Source organism: Xiphophorus hellerii, chromosome 18 (genome assembly GCF_003331165.1).
Source record: "Xiphophorus hellerii strain 12219 chromosome 18, Xiphophorus_hellerii-4.1, whole genome shotgun sequence".
NCBI lineage: Eukaryota > Metazoa > Chordata > Actinopteri > Cyprinodontiformes > Poeciliidae > Xiphophorus > Xiphophorus hellerii.
Window position 1 is genome coordinate 33,790,806 of NC_045689.1, and position 13,799 is coordinate 33,804,604.

General features: G+C 38.1%; 1 long non-coding RNA gene across 2 annotated transcripts; it reads left to right on the forward strand.

The window, feature by feature from the left end:
• Positions 1–858: 858 nt before the first annotated feature.
• Positions 859–12,700, forward strand: LOC116708282 (uncharacterized). Of its 2 annotated transcripts, none has more exons than XR_004336636.1 (3): positions 859–957; positions 7,814–8,173; positions 12,635–12,700. It is a non-coding gene; the product is annotated as an uncharacterized LOC116708282 (long non-coding RNA). The 2 variants fall into 2 exon arrangements; XR_004336635.1 differs by having other exon boundaries at positions 12,632–12,695.
• The last annotated feature ends 1,099 nt before the right edge of the window (positions 12,701–13,799 follow it).

Consider the following 13,799-nt stretch of genomic DNA (forward strand, 5'->3'; position numbering starts at 1 on the left):
AACACCAAAACCTTTTTGTGCTAGACTTACTGTGTATAAAATATGAGCACCATTATTGCAAGCTAGCTTTACCTCTCCCGCACATGTTATCCTATTTGGATCCTTCTGCCTGTCGCCGTTTCTCATGTGATTATTCAGAGTGCTTCATCAAGATCTCTAGATCTCAAATGTAATTGAAAATCAACCAAACTGTATTAAAACAGGAGCAACCCGAATAATAGAAAAAGGAGCAGAGCAGCTACAAGCTAGTTTAGCCAAATCCTGGCACTGACGCAGACAGTTTTATGAATGTGTTTTCAGCCCATTCTGCATTCCTGTGGGTAACAGGTGAGATTCAGACATGGACCTCATCTAATCTAACACAAAAGACATGGACATCCAAAGGTTTTAAAATTTAACAATTTCACTTTTAGATAAAAGTTGTTTCAACATGGCAGTAGTCCACTTACGTCTAGATCCTTTTCTTACAAGCAAATACAATAAAAATGTATTACTGTTTTATGAAAAGTTGCTGCTTATAACCTCACATCAGAATCTCAATGCAGGTTATGAGAAGCTAAAACCTCAAGAAGATTGGATCAAACTAAGGAGTTTCAAAATCATATTCAATACAAACTATGATTTACATATTAACCCGCACCGGAATGCTCGCGTGCCGTTTTTCCATTGTATTTTCCGGGGCTGAGATTTAAGGGTTTAAACTCTGCCGGTGTCCATTACGACGCTTTTATTGGGCAGCCTAGAGCCCACCCTATTAATTGACACCAGTAATTCGATAAAATAATGTTATGAAATGGCCTTTTCCGAGCCAATAATATCCAGAGAGCGCCTTCAGCTCGTTTTGACATGCCTGTATTCTTCTGGAATATTTCTAACTGGTCAACTCGGAAACTAAATCTAAAGCCACCGATGTGTAGCCAACACATGTCCTGTCATAAGGATATAAGGCATTTTGGGGTTTGCTTTGACATGAATCCACCAGCTGCATGCGTAACCACGCGCAATATGTGTGTCTGTGCTATGTCAAAGTCAGTCTCTTCGAAGAAGAAATAGAGAAGGTGCAGGGGCGGACCAGGGGAGCTAACGTATTGTCAGAAGGAGGGGGGGTCTAGCGTATCGTTAGAGTGCGGGGTGCAAAGAAGGAGTGTATGAAGTGAAAATAGTCTCAAAATACCTGTACGTGTGTAAAAATATCTGTGCGTGTGTCATACTGGATTTGTAACTCGTGTAAGCATCTTTGTGTATAACTTTGGATAGTTGTATCTGTGAAACATGATTTGTAAACCGTAAAAAAAAAACTTTGTGCGTAACTCCGGGTACTTGTAAATATGTGGTCACAAATATGAAGAAATTACGAATACAAAATAAAAGTGCACGCCAACACGCAAACACACACGCCCGCCCCCACACACAATTACAGTTTCTACAAACGTTGAATTTCTACACAAACTTTTTAACTACAACCTCACAAACCTTCTCCTATGCCTACAACTGTTAAATAAGTAAGCACAAGTCGCCTAGTACACACACAAAACCGCATTTATGCACAGAATGCACAAGGATATTTGAGACTTATTTCACGCTTCATAATGGCACCTTTCTATACACAAATTTCTAGAGTGTATAGACGTCACGTCAGTTTGACTCTTAAACTCTGTCTACCTCCTCCTCTCAAACGAAGAAGTTTAACCATTGCGTGGATGCCATTTTTCTCCTGCTTTAACGGCTGTGGTAAGTTTCTTTTTATAAGATAAGAATCCACTGTTATGTTGTATTTTCAAAAGGAAATGTTTAATAATGACCACTTATTGTAGGCCTCGGTATATCAGTGAGTTATACCTGGTGCGTTATAACAAGTTTAGCACGGCTAACCTGACTGAGCGAATGACAAGCTTAAAGTATGCCTGTCCAACTAAGCATTGCCCACCCTCCCTCTTTACGGCCCTGCTTGTCGCTGGTCCCGCCAGACAGAGGCTGCACACAACACTGACTCTTCCTCTTTGCTCTTCCAAAAGCCAATCAGCCATCAGTAGCCACACACTCAACCATCGGGTATGGTTACAGTCACAGTCAGATCCCAGCAGCTCAGTTGGGCAGCTTCTTTTTTATATACTGTATTAACAACAAATAGAATAAAGAAAAATAAAATCATGTACAAATCAGCATCAATGAAATATGTTAATACATAATGCAAAATAATATAAATAAAAATCAAAAATATAATACAAAACTTAAAATTCTTACTTTATGTAAAAGAAAGGACCTATTCTGTAATAAAGTAATTAAATTAAAAGATATAAAACTACAACAAAAAACTGTGTATTCATCACATACACAGTTTGTGATGAATACTGTGTGGGGCACACTCAACCATCGGGTATGGTACACACAGTCACAGTCAGATCCCTGCAGCCCAACAAACATTTTGGAGGGAAAACTTCAAACAAACTTCATAAGAGTAACAATTTAATTTTAACCAAACCCAAAGTTATTAAAACACTTAGACAATTAACATTATATTTTTATGCAGCACAAAAACTGTGAGAACTATTTTTAACGTTAAACATTATTGAGAGTGAGAGGTAACATTAGCACACATCTTACCAGCAGCTCAGTTAGGCAGCTTCCGCCTGGCTGCTGCAGCTACATCACAGAACCTTGCTTTGTGCAACACTAATAACCGTTCTCCCAGAACAATACTTACAGTAGGAACCAAAAATAAAAGCAGTATGAAACAGAAATAGCCTGCCAGAGTGCAAAAACGATAACAGACGTGTCAATTCAACAAAATGTGTTTTGAGAAGGTTCATAAGAAAAAAAATAAATAAATAAATAAAATTAACTCAGCTGCATACACACTGTGTGTACAATGAGATTTTCCTTTAAGTAAAACAGAAAGTAATTTTTGAAATTTTTTTATTATCTAACCCTCTTTACTTCGGGACAAATTGCAACACTGAATTGATTGACAGGTGCCATTACATCAATTGAACAAGTGTGCGCGCCTGACATTCAAAATGCGTAACAGAGGTGACGAAACACTTTCACCTCATAAATGAATCCGGCGCCGCTGACTTTAGTATATTTCAAGTATACTTACATTTGTGCAAGTACATTTTAAGCCCAGCCAGCATGCATGAGTGGGCCCCACTTGGGTTTGTTGTGGGCTACATGGGTAATGAGTGGGCATGGGTTTTATCTGGGCAAACTGCATGAGACACATATGGTTAACCTAACATGGGACCCATATGGGCTGGCCCATTTGGGCTAAATGTATGGGGCCTATTTAGCAGTAATGTGGGCTAACTGGGAAAGGGACAGAAATGGGCTACACTGTGTGGGGCCCATATGGTTTTAATATCATGGGCCCCACATAGAAAGCCCATGTGGGCTGACCACATTGAACCCACATGACATAAGCCTGGGCTGACCGTACATGGGTTGGACCTGGGCATGGACATGTAGGCCGTAGTCCTTTTTTATGTGGGCTAACTGGGAATGGGACAGAAAGGGGATACACTGTGTGGGGTCCATGTGGTTTTAGTATCATGGGCGCAAAATGGGAAGCCCATGTGGGCTGACCACATTGAACCCACATGACATAAGCATGGGCTGACCATACATGGGTTGGACCTGGGCATGGACATGTAGGCCCTAGTCCTTTTTTTATGTGGGCTAACTGGGAATGGGACAGATACGGGCTGCACTGTGTGGGGCCCATATGGTTTCAGTATTGTGGGCCCAACATGAGAAGATCATGTGGGCTGACCACATTGAACCCACATGACATAAACATGGCCGTACATGAGTTGGACCTCGACAAGGAAATGTAGACCCTATAGATTTTTATGTCAGTTAATGGTACAAAACTGTGGAACATCTTAATAGACAATGTGGTTAACCTGTAACTTTCAAACTTTTCACTATATGTCAAAAGCAAAAGCTGCAAGAGCAAGAACATAAAAATTAGGAAAGAAAATTACCCAAAATATCAGATTGATGGTCTTGCCAAGGCAATTTGTACTCAGTTGGCCTCTAATGGAGTTGATATAAAGTGTAGAAGCAATTGCATAAGCTTTTCTGTCAACAGAAGGAAAAGCTTTCCTTGGATGGTTACCTCGTCTTGGAAGTCACCAAGGTGTATTGTATTTGAACCTAAAACATGCTCACTATGTGATCTCTGTGTCTGGCTCATTTACTAACATCGACATGACACTAGGCTTCCAAAAAGACCAGGATATTGCCATTAAAAAATAATGCTTCAATGCTTTATTTTTTAAAACAGTTCAGTATTGTTCTTACTACACTTTGAACCCCTAACAGTTTTTCTTTTTATTATTTACACTAGAACAGTCCAGTCCAGTCTGGATGTGATTTTTGTGACATAATCTGTTTTAAATATGCACCATGTATATGTAATCTTCTGCTCACTCAAAATTAGGTTCAGATCTGGACTTTTCACCTTGCTTTTTTTTTTATCCAAAGGGTTTATTGCAGCTTTTCCACAACAGGATTTAATTCTTATTTGGAGAAATTGTTCAGATCAGACCATTGTGAAAAATATTACAAAATGTTTAGAAAATAAATTTAAACAAAACTCATTATCAAGTGAGAAAGACTAAAATTTTGAGCTTCGCGATCTGTTTCATATATCTGCAAACATTTTCCAAGTTGTCAGCATAAATAAAATGAAATAAAAACTTAACATTTCTATTAATAATTAATTTTATATATTTTAATCTGGTTGCAATGATCTTTTTAATCTTTTTATTGCTCTATTGCAGCGATGTCAAACTCCAGTCCTCAAGGGCAGGTGTGCTGCAGCGTATAGATGTGCCTCTGCTGCACCACAACTGAGTAAAATAATTAGGTCATTAAGGCTCTGGAGAACTGATCTACACAAGGAGGAGGTCATTAACCCATTTCATTCCAGGGTTTTGTACATGTGGCTCATCTACAAGCTGCAGGACATCTGAGGACTGGAGTTTGACACTTGTGCTCTTGGCACCTTTGCCAATAAAGATTGGTGAATTGAAGTAGGCATTTTACACATCCGCTAAAGAAAATAGTTTCAAAGAACATTTGAATAAGGAGGACGACAATATTTATTTATTTTTGTTTGAGCACGTTTTTGAGTGTTACATCGGTTTTACATTTGTTAAACCGATGTAACACTCTCAAAATTAATCTTGAATTTCTTGGAAAACGTAAAATTAACTGCGGATGGATATGCGGTTTCACACTCCAATATATTCTCCTCATCAGTCCGTTTGCGCGGAGTCTGCAGGTTGGCTGTCCTACGAAACAATCTGTAAGTACTTCTCTTCTGTCTGTTTTACCTGTATTATATCAAATTTTAGGGAGATTTTAAATCGCCAGTTAAAGAAATGTGCTGGTCGTAACAGATCGGATGACCGGCGTACCCCAAAAGATTATTTATGGTTTGTTTTTTTTTATCCTTTCCTGTGACAGTTTTTTCTGATATTGTTAAAACACACACAATAAGTTATCTACCATCATTAAGATAAGAATATTTTGGTGCAGAGCGATTTCAAACTCCGTATTGTTTTGGGCCATAACATTTTCAAATATTGCGGCGTAGGCCTGTCACGATAGCAAATTTTGCTCAACGATTAATTGTCTCAAAAATTATTGTGATAAACGATAATATTGTTTGAAGACCTTTTTACACTGATTTAATGGAAATGACGTAATAATGCATGCGATTTCCTGCCAAAGATAGATACACTTTATTTTCAAAAGAATATTTAACACTGGAAATAATAAACAAAATAAACAAAACAACCAAAAACAAAAATAAAATGGATTCTCTGTCTCCATTAACAAAAAACTCACTTGAAAAAAAAAAAACTAAACATAAAGCCAAAGTGGAAATAAATACTGCATTCAATCAAAAGAGTGCAGATTATGAAGTCTGTATATTATGTTGCCCTTCAGTAATAATTAGATTTAAATAGAGAAGATGGGCACATCCGACTACCTGGTGCAATAGTTCACACTACATGATTTTTTTGCTGCTATTTTTCCCCTTACGACAATCTTAGAACGTTGGTCTTTCTAAGATTGTGTGGTTTGTTATGGTAGATCGTCGTTGCCGCTCCGATCTAAATCAGGGGTTTTCCCCGACTGGGAGCTTAACGCAGCCTGTTGAATTTGACAGGTAGCCAATCAGAAAGGCGGATTCTCCTCCGTGCTTTCTGAAGGGAAATTACGTCGGGGAATCCCAAACAGCTGACACTGCGCAACCCGAAGTCCAGCGGACATTGAAGATGATATGTGGAAACAACATTAATGTTTATTCAGCATGCAAAGAATATAGAAATGACAAGGGGAGGAGTTGGAGCGAAATTGCTACCGCAGTTGATAAACCCGGTAACTTTTCAGCTGTTCTTCGTTAACAAATAGGTTATAATGCTTTTCATTCAGTCAGGACTTTACGCTGACACTAGCAACATGCATTGCAGGTAGATTGTAGTAAAGCATTGATTAATGCCTGGTTTTAAAATTAGTTAACTGCACTTGTAGCCATTATTTTGTGCCCATTGTTGGACACCTCACGGCAGGAAGAACCCGATACCTAGGATTTCTGTCGGCTAATGTGTGGTCTGTCAGGTTTTGAAAATGGGCCGACAATCAGCCACAGCTCTAAGATCGTGTAGCGTCAGCTGGGCTTTACACTAAGGAAATGAGGAAGGGGGCGTCAGTGGAGAGCACCAGAGTTGAGCCTTTTTTCATTCAGTGTCATCAACAGAAAGAGAAAAAGGCCGGAAGAGACGATAATGCCGATAATTAAAATGACGTCGATAGTTTTAATTTATCGTACGATTAATTGATTTATCGTTTATCGCGACAGACCTATTGCGGCGCCATTATTTGCTGAGCAACCATTGGTTCATTTGAGCGCCAACGCGGCACAATAAATTCGGTTCACTAAAGAATCTAAGTTGCTAGCAGAATTTGTTTCAGTGTCTTGACACAATAAAACCACTTGCATGATTTAAAAGGAGTAACTGTTGTGATTTCATTCTATGTACATGGGCTTTTAATAATCTTTCTCCCAGTCAGTTAAACCAGCATGCATGGGTGGGTCTCATGCATGCTAGCTTGGCTGGGACCCACCCATGCAAGGGTGCTTTTTTTAATTATTATTATTATTATTTTTTAATGAAACTGCATTGAATCGTTTTGTTTTGGGCGAGATTGGTAATGATTGGGCATGGGTTTTATCTGGGCTAACTGCATGAACCCCATATGGTTAACCTAAAATGGGAGCCATATTGTTGACCCATTTGGGCTAAATGTATGGGTCCTTTTCAGCATTAATGTGGGCTAACTGGGAATGGGATAGAAATGGGCAACACTATATGGGGCACATGTGGTTTCAGTATATTTGGCATAAAAGCTTTTTTTGTAAATAGGATGAAGGTATAGTAAATATTTTTAAATCCTTTTTTTATTTTGTAAGTGACACTTTAAAGCGTTTTGTTCCTGCAGAGTTTGTTTCAATCTGCACAGTTTTGTGTTCTATAGAGTAGTCTTCAGTGGCCACGCCTGAATCAAAGATTGAAAGATGAAGAATTCTTTTTGTTGTTTTTGCAATATTTTAAGTGTAGCTCTTGTTCTTTAATACGTGCAATATTTTAGGAGTGATTTCTTAGTGATTTTCTAAACTGCTCTTAGGATTAATACTACTGTCTTGTCACAGTACTATACACAGTAAATGAGGATAATTGCATTAGTGAAACTGTTCAGTGTTTACAATATATGGCTACAGTGAGTACTCTATACCAAGGGTCTCAAACTCCAGTCCTCGGGATCCGGTAAACTGCAGTTGTTGGGTGTGCCACAGGTACAAAACACTGGAATGAAATGGCTTAATTACCTTCTCCTTGTGTAGATCAGTTCTCCTGAGCCTTAATGACCTAATTATTCTATTCAGGTGTGGTGCAGCAGAGGAACAGCTAAAAGTTGCAGGACACCTGCCCTTGAGGACTGGGGTTTGATACCCCTGCTCTATACATAGGCTGTTTTGCCTTAATATTATTTTTTGGAGAAGCCCAAATGTTATATTAACTGCATTATGAAAATATATTTCTTTGCAGACTTGAAGAGCACGAAACTGTGAAGATCACCCATCAACGATTTGAAAAAGGTAGTTTTATAATTTTTATTTTCATAAGGTTTGGGAATTAAATGTTTTGTTGCAATTTTATAACCATTTTATCAGGCAAGCTTTATGTACAAATAGGCCTGTCACGATAGCAAATTTTGCTGAGTGATTAATTGTCTCAAAAATTATTGCGATAAACGATAATATTGTTTGAAGACCTTTTTACACTGATTTAATGGAAATGATGTAATAATGCATGCGATTTCCTGCCAAAGATAGATACACTTTATTTTCAAAAGAACACTAAACACTGGAACTGATAAACAAAATAAACAAAACAACCAAAAACAAAAATAAAATGGATTCTCAGTCTCCATTAACAAAAAATGTACTGGAAAAAAAACTAAACAACATATAGCCAAAGTGGAAATAAATACTGCATTCAACCAAAAGAGTGCAGATTATGAAGTCTGTATATTGTGTTGCCCTTCAGTAATAATTAGATTTAAATAGAGAAGATGGGCACATCGACTACCTGATGCAATAGTTCACACTATATGATTTTTGCTCCTATTTTTCCCCTTACAACAATCTTAAAACGTTGGTCTTTCTAAGATTGTGTGGTGTGTTACGGTAGATCATCGTGGTCACTCCGATCTAAATCAGGGGTTTTCCCCGACTGGGAGCTTAACGCAGCCTGTTGAATGTGACAGGTAGCCAATCAGAAAGTCCAGCGGACATTGGAGATGATATGTGGAAACAACATTAATGTTTATTCAACATGCAAAGAATATAGAAATGACAAGGGGAGGAGTTGGAGCGAAATTGCTACTGCAGTTGATAAACCCGGTAACTTTTCAGCTGTTCTTCGTTAACGTGACATAAATAGGTTCTAATGATTTTCATTCAGTCAGGACTTTACGCTGACACTAGCCACATGCCTTGCAGGTAGATTGTAGTAAAGCATTGATTAATGCCTGGTTTTAAAATTAGTTAACTGGACTTGTAGCCATTATTTTGTGCCCATTGTTGGACACCACACGGCAGGAACAAACCCAATCGAACAGTTATACCTAGGATTTCTGTCCACTAATGTGTGGTCTGTCAGGTTTTGAAAATGGACCGACAATCGGCTGGCAGCTCTAAGATCCTGTTGTGTGCGCTGGGCTTTACACTAAGGAAATGAGGAAGGGAGGAGTCGGTGGAGAGCACTGGAGTTGAGCCCTTTTTCATTCAGTCTCATTAGCTGAAAGAGAAAAAGGTCGGAAGAGACGATAATGCCGATAATTAAAATGACGTCGATAGCTTTAATTTATCGTACGATTAATTGATTTATTGTTTATCGCGACAGGCCTATGTACAAATTACTACTTCTGCCAAAACTGACAGTAAATAAGACTCTATAATAACATTACACTTAGGAAATTCCTTAATCATAGACTTACATAGACTTACAGTCTATGTTGGGGTACCACTTCTGAAGAGTGGTACCCCATGAATGTTAACATTTAGAATTAAAATATGAACTGAAAGATGAGTCATTTAACAACGGTTAAGTTATTGCTTTTGCCACTGTAAAAGATCTAATCGATAATGCTTTAAATGACACTAAGGCAATTATAAATGACCTTAACATTAATTTTGTCAATGTGCTTTCAAATTTGTCTGGAGAAATTAAGCGATCTGTAGAAAAAAGCAATTTTAAGTAGATTCATAGAAACAAATGCAATATTTCTCAGTGGCGTGTGCAAGAGTGACATGATGCAAGTTATAAATTTTCAAAATAAAGAAATCCCTTGACACAAATCAGTGTTGAAACAATTTTTAAATTTATAATCAAAATTGAATTATTTTCTAGATTTTGCTAATTACGTACTTAATCAAGTATTTTTTTTATTTATATACTTGTTGCCAATATTTGAATAAGCAGTGCACTGAGTAATAACTGGATAACCAGTTGCATTAGTATCATAAAAACTGTGACATCTGAGACACATACATTTATTTTATGATTCAGGGATGTTGTCTTTACTCAGGTTGTTTGGTTGTTGCACTTCTTGTGAAATATAAATTTTAATTCCATACTAATTTTACATCCTGAAAGCTCAATTTGTCCTTGCTTATCACCTTTTAAATTTCAACTAACACATAAAGTACCTTTAATAGTAAAATTCTTATGATTAATCATTGTGTTAAATAAAAAAGCATTTGGCAAAGACAAAATTATATATCAGTCTTTAGACAAGTATTCTATCATTCCTTAGTAAATAGCCATCTGAAAGTGTGCTTTGTTTGTGTTTTTACAGATTTAAAAAAATGGATTACTATTGTAGTTCTCGGACAAAAAGAAGACGAATTAAAGCCAAAGTTTCTGAGCATTTAAAGTTTTTGGAAGACTTCAAGGTCAAAAGTGGCACATTTTCTGATTTGGATTATGCTTCGGAAGTGGACAACCAGATTTCCAGTGAAGAGTGGAACTTTGAAGCTCATTTGAGTGAAAAAGAGACTGATGCAGAATTTGAAGATGAACATGAAGAACAATCAGTTGCTGGAAGAAAATTTACTGCCAGTAGCATTGAAATAGATTTGAACAGCACGTCTGAAGAAATTGATCGCACACGTACACTTAAAGTAAAGCTTGCTGATTGGGCAGCAAATCGAAATATCTCACACAGTGCATTGACAGAGCTGCTACATATTTTAGTGCACTATGGTTTGGATTTACCCAAGGATTCTAGAAGTCTTTTGTCAACTCCCAAAACCTTTGAAGTGAAAGAAATGGGACATGGTATTTACCATCATTTTGGACTGGCTAAGACACTAACTTCACAGCTTTTAAATGACTCTCATCTTTCAGTTGATACGTTGACTCTCCGGGTGAACATTGATGGCTTACCACTCTTCAGAAGTTCAAAAATGGAGTTGTGGCCTATTTTGGCCATGATTAAGGAATCTCCTAAATCTGGTGTGTTTATCATTGGCTTGTATGCAGGTGTGGCCAGGCCTGACTCTGTCACGAAATACTTGAAAGAGTTTATTGAAGACCTGAAGTCAGTAATTCAAGAGGGTTTGAATTACAGAGGAAAACATTTTAATGTTGCACTTCCAGATGCCTTCATCTGTGATGCACCTGCTCGGGCATTTTTGAAATGTATCAAAGGTCATTCTGGCTACAGCTCCTGTGAACGCTGTGTAGAGCATGGAATTTACATGGATAAGAAGGTTGTGTTTCCTGATTGTACAGCACCTCTACGAACAGATGAAACTTTTGAACTTTTGACAGATGAAGACCACCATCATGGAGTTTCACCCTTGCAGCAGCTTGGTGTAGGAATGGTGTCAAGCTTTGTGCTTGACTATATGCATCTGGTTTGTTTAGGACATGTTAAAAAAGTTATAAGTTTGTGGATCAAAGGACCTTTAAGGTGTCGTCTGTCTGCAGTTACCATTTCAATTATTTCTAATCACTTGAAATCAGTGAGAGATCACCTTCCTAGAAATTTTTCTAGAAAACCACGTTCACTGATGGAGTACAGTCAATGGAAGGCAACAGAATTCAGACAATTTCTGTTGTACACTGGCCCAGTGGTTCTTCAAGGACGACTATCAGCACAAATGTACAACAACTTTATGTTGCTCTCAATAGCAATGACAATTCTTGTCAGTCCTGTTTTGTGCTGTAAATACTGCGGCTATGCTGGAAAACTGTTGAAGTGTTATGTTACCAATTTTGCGAAGTTGTATGGAACAGAACACTTGGTCTACAACACCCACTGTCTCATACATTTAGCTGATGATGCCAGAAAATATGGTGCCTTGGACAATATTTCATGTTTTCCCTTTGAAAATTATCTTGGGACATTGAAGCGACTTGTACGAAGACCCCAAAACCCTCTCCAACAAGTCGTCCGGCGTTTAGCTGAAAAACCCATTCTGGGAGAAGATGGAAGACAGAGTAAAGCTCAAATTCCACATTCATGTGGTCCAACTCTCCCAGACTTTCCTGCTCACATGCAGTTCAGGCAGTACAGACATGAGGGAACCGTCATATCATGTTGTGTAGGAGATAACTGTTTTGATGTTGAGGGCAGAGTTGCTGTAATAAGGAATATAATACAGTTGTTATCTGGAGCCATGTACACTGTGTGTCAATTTTATGAACAACAAGACTGTTTCTGCAGATACCCTATTGATTCATCTTGTCTAGGAATCAGAACTATGACACAACTTTCTGACCATCTTTATGGTGTACCGGTGACAAGCCTGACAAAAAAACTGGTAGTCCTTCCTTTGCGGAACGGTCATGTTGTTTTTCCTCAGTTACATGACCACTAATTTACTTAATATGAACTTCCAGCATGTCCTTCAGCGTCGTGGAATTCATTGAAGAATCAACAGAGGGAAAGAAGTTGGTGGATATTATCCCATCATGTTGGTTTACTGATGCAAACAAGGTTCAGTGCTTCTGGCCAGCAGGCGTTGGTATAAATGTCACTAAAGCAGTAAAGCAACAACTACAGCCAGATGCTTCATGGAAGATATGCTGTGTGCGTGTTCTTGGAAATGCAGGTGACAAACATTTACTTGTATGAAAATTTTGAAAACGTGAGCTTTAGATTTACAAATGTGTTAATCCTTTTTTTAAAAAATTCTTTTCTAAAGACTACTATGGAGAAGCACGACGAAAGCTTGCAAGGGCAGAAGCAACATCAGATCTTCAAACAGATAATGATATCCCAGAAAAGCGACGTAGAAGGTAGTGTGGAACAGGGACTTATGTAACACACAACTCTAAATCTTCTGTCTTCCTAGTTGTCATTTGAGCCGCTCTCAATTCCTTTACCCATTTGGTTCTCTTTGCTTTACTTTTTTTCTCATCCTTCAGGACTTAAAGGAACAACATATTTGTAAGAATGGAAAATTACACAGGAAAAAATGCTAATACTTGTGAGCTTTACTATAGATTTTGCCACATTCCTACTTTAAATGAACTAGATTACTGTTTTTTTAACTATATTGGTTGTCATAGGTTCAACTGTAACGTTTTATCTTTTGGATCTTATTTCTGTATCTCTCACAGTTAATTTGAAATAAAATAGTTAAATTGCTCACTAGACTGTAGCCTTTTTGGGTTTTTTTTTTTAACCAACTTTTACCACTTGTTAAATTCTGATTTATCATTTCAGATCCTCCCACAAATGGGGCACATTTTCTTCAAGTGAAGACAGTGTGGACTCCTCAGAGAATGAAGTTCCACCTTCTCCTCCCTTGGAACTTACCACAGTTGGATCTGCCTCAAAAGTGTGTAGTCTCGGTGTGTCCAGAAAGAGAAGCCCCAGCACAACTCCAAATCTGAGAAGCCCCAGCACAACTCCAAATCAGAGAAGCTCAACTGCAAGTCTTTCTATGAGTCCTGGGACTTCTTTGAGCAGGAGCAGCTCCAGCTTGGGAGAGGCTATGTTTACGAGGCTGGTTACACTTCTTGAGGAGGTTAGAGAAACACAAAAACTACACGGACAGTTGTTGAGTACCTTGCTGAGACAGAAATCTGCTTCACCACCGGTTGAACCACCTGAAGGAGCTGTTTTTCCAATGTGTACAATCAATGATATCCTGGGCATGAATGAGAAGCTGGGTGACTCAGACTTCATGTCTGGAGTTGTAAGTT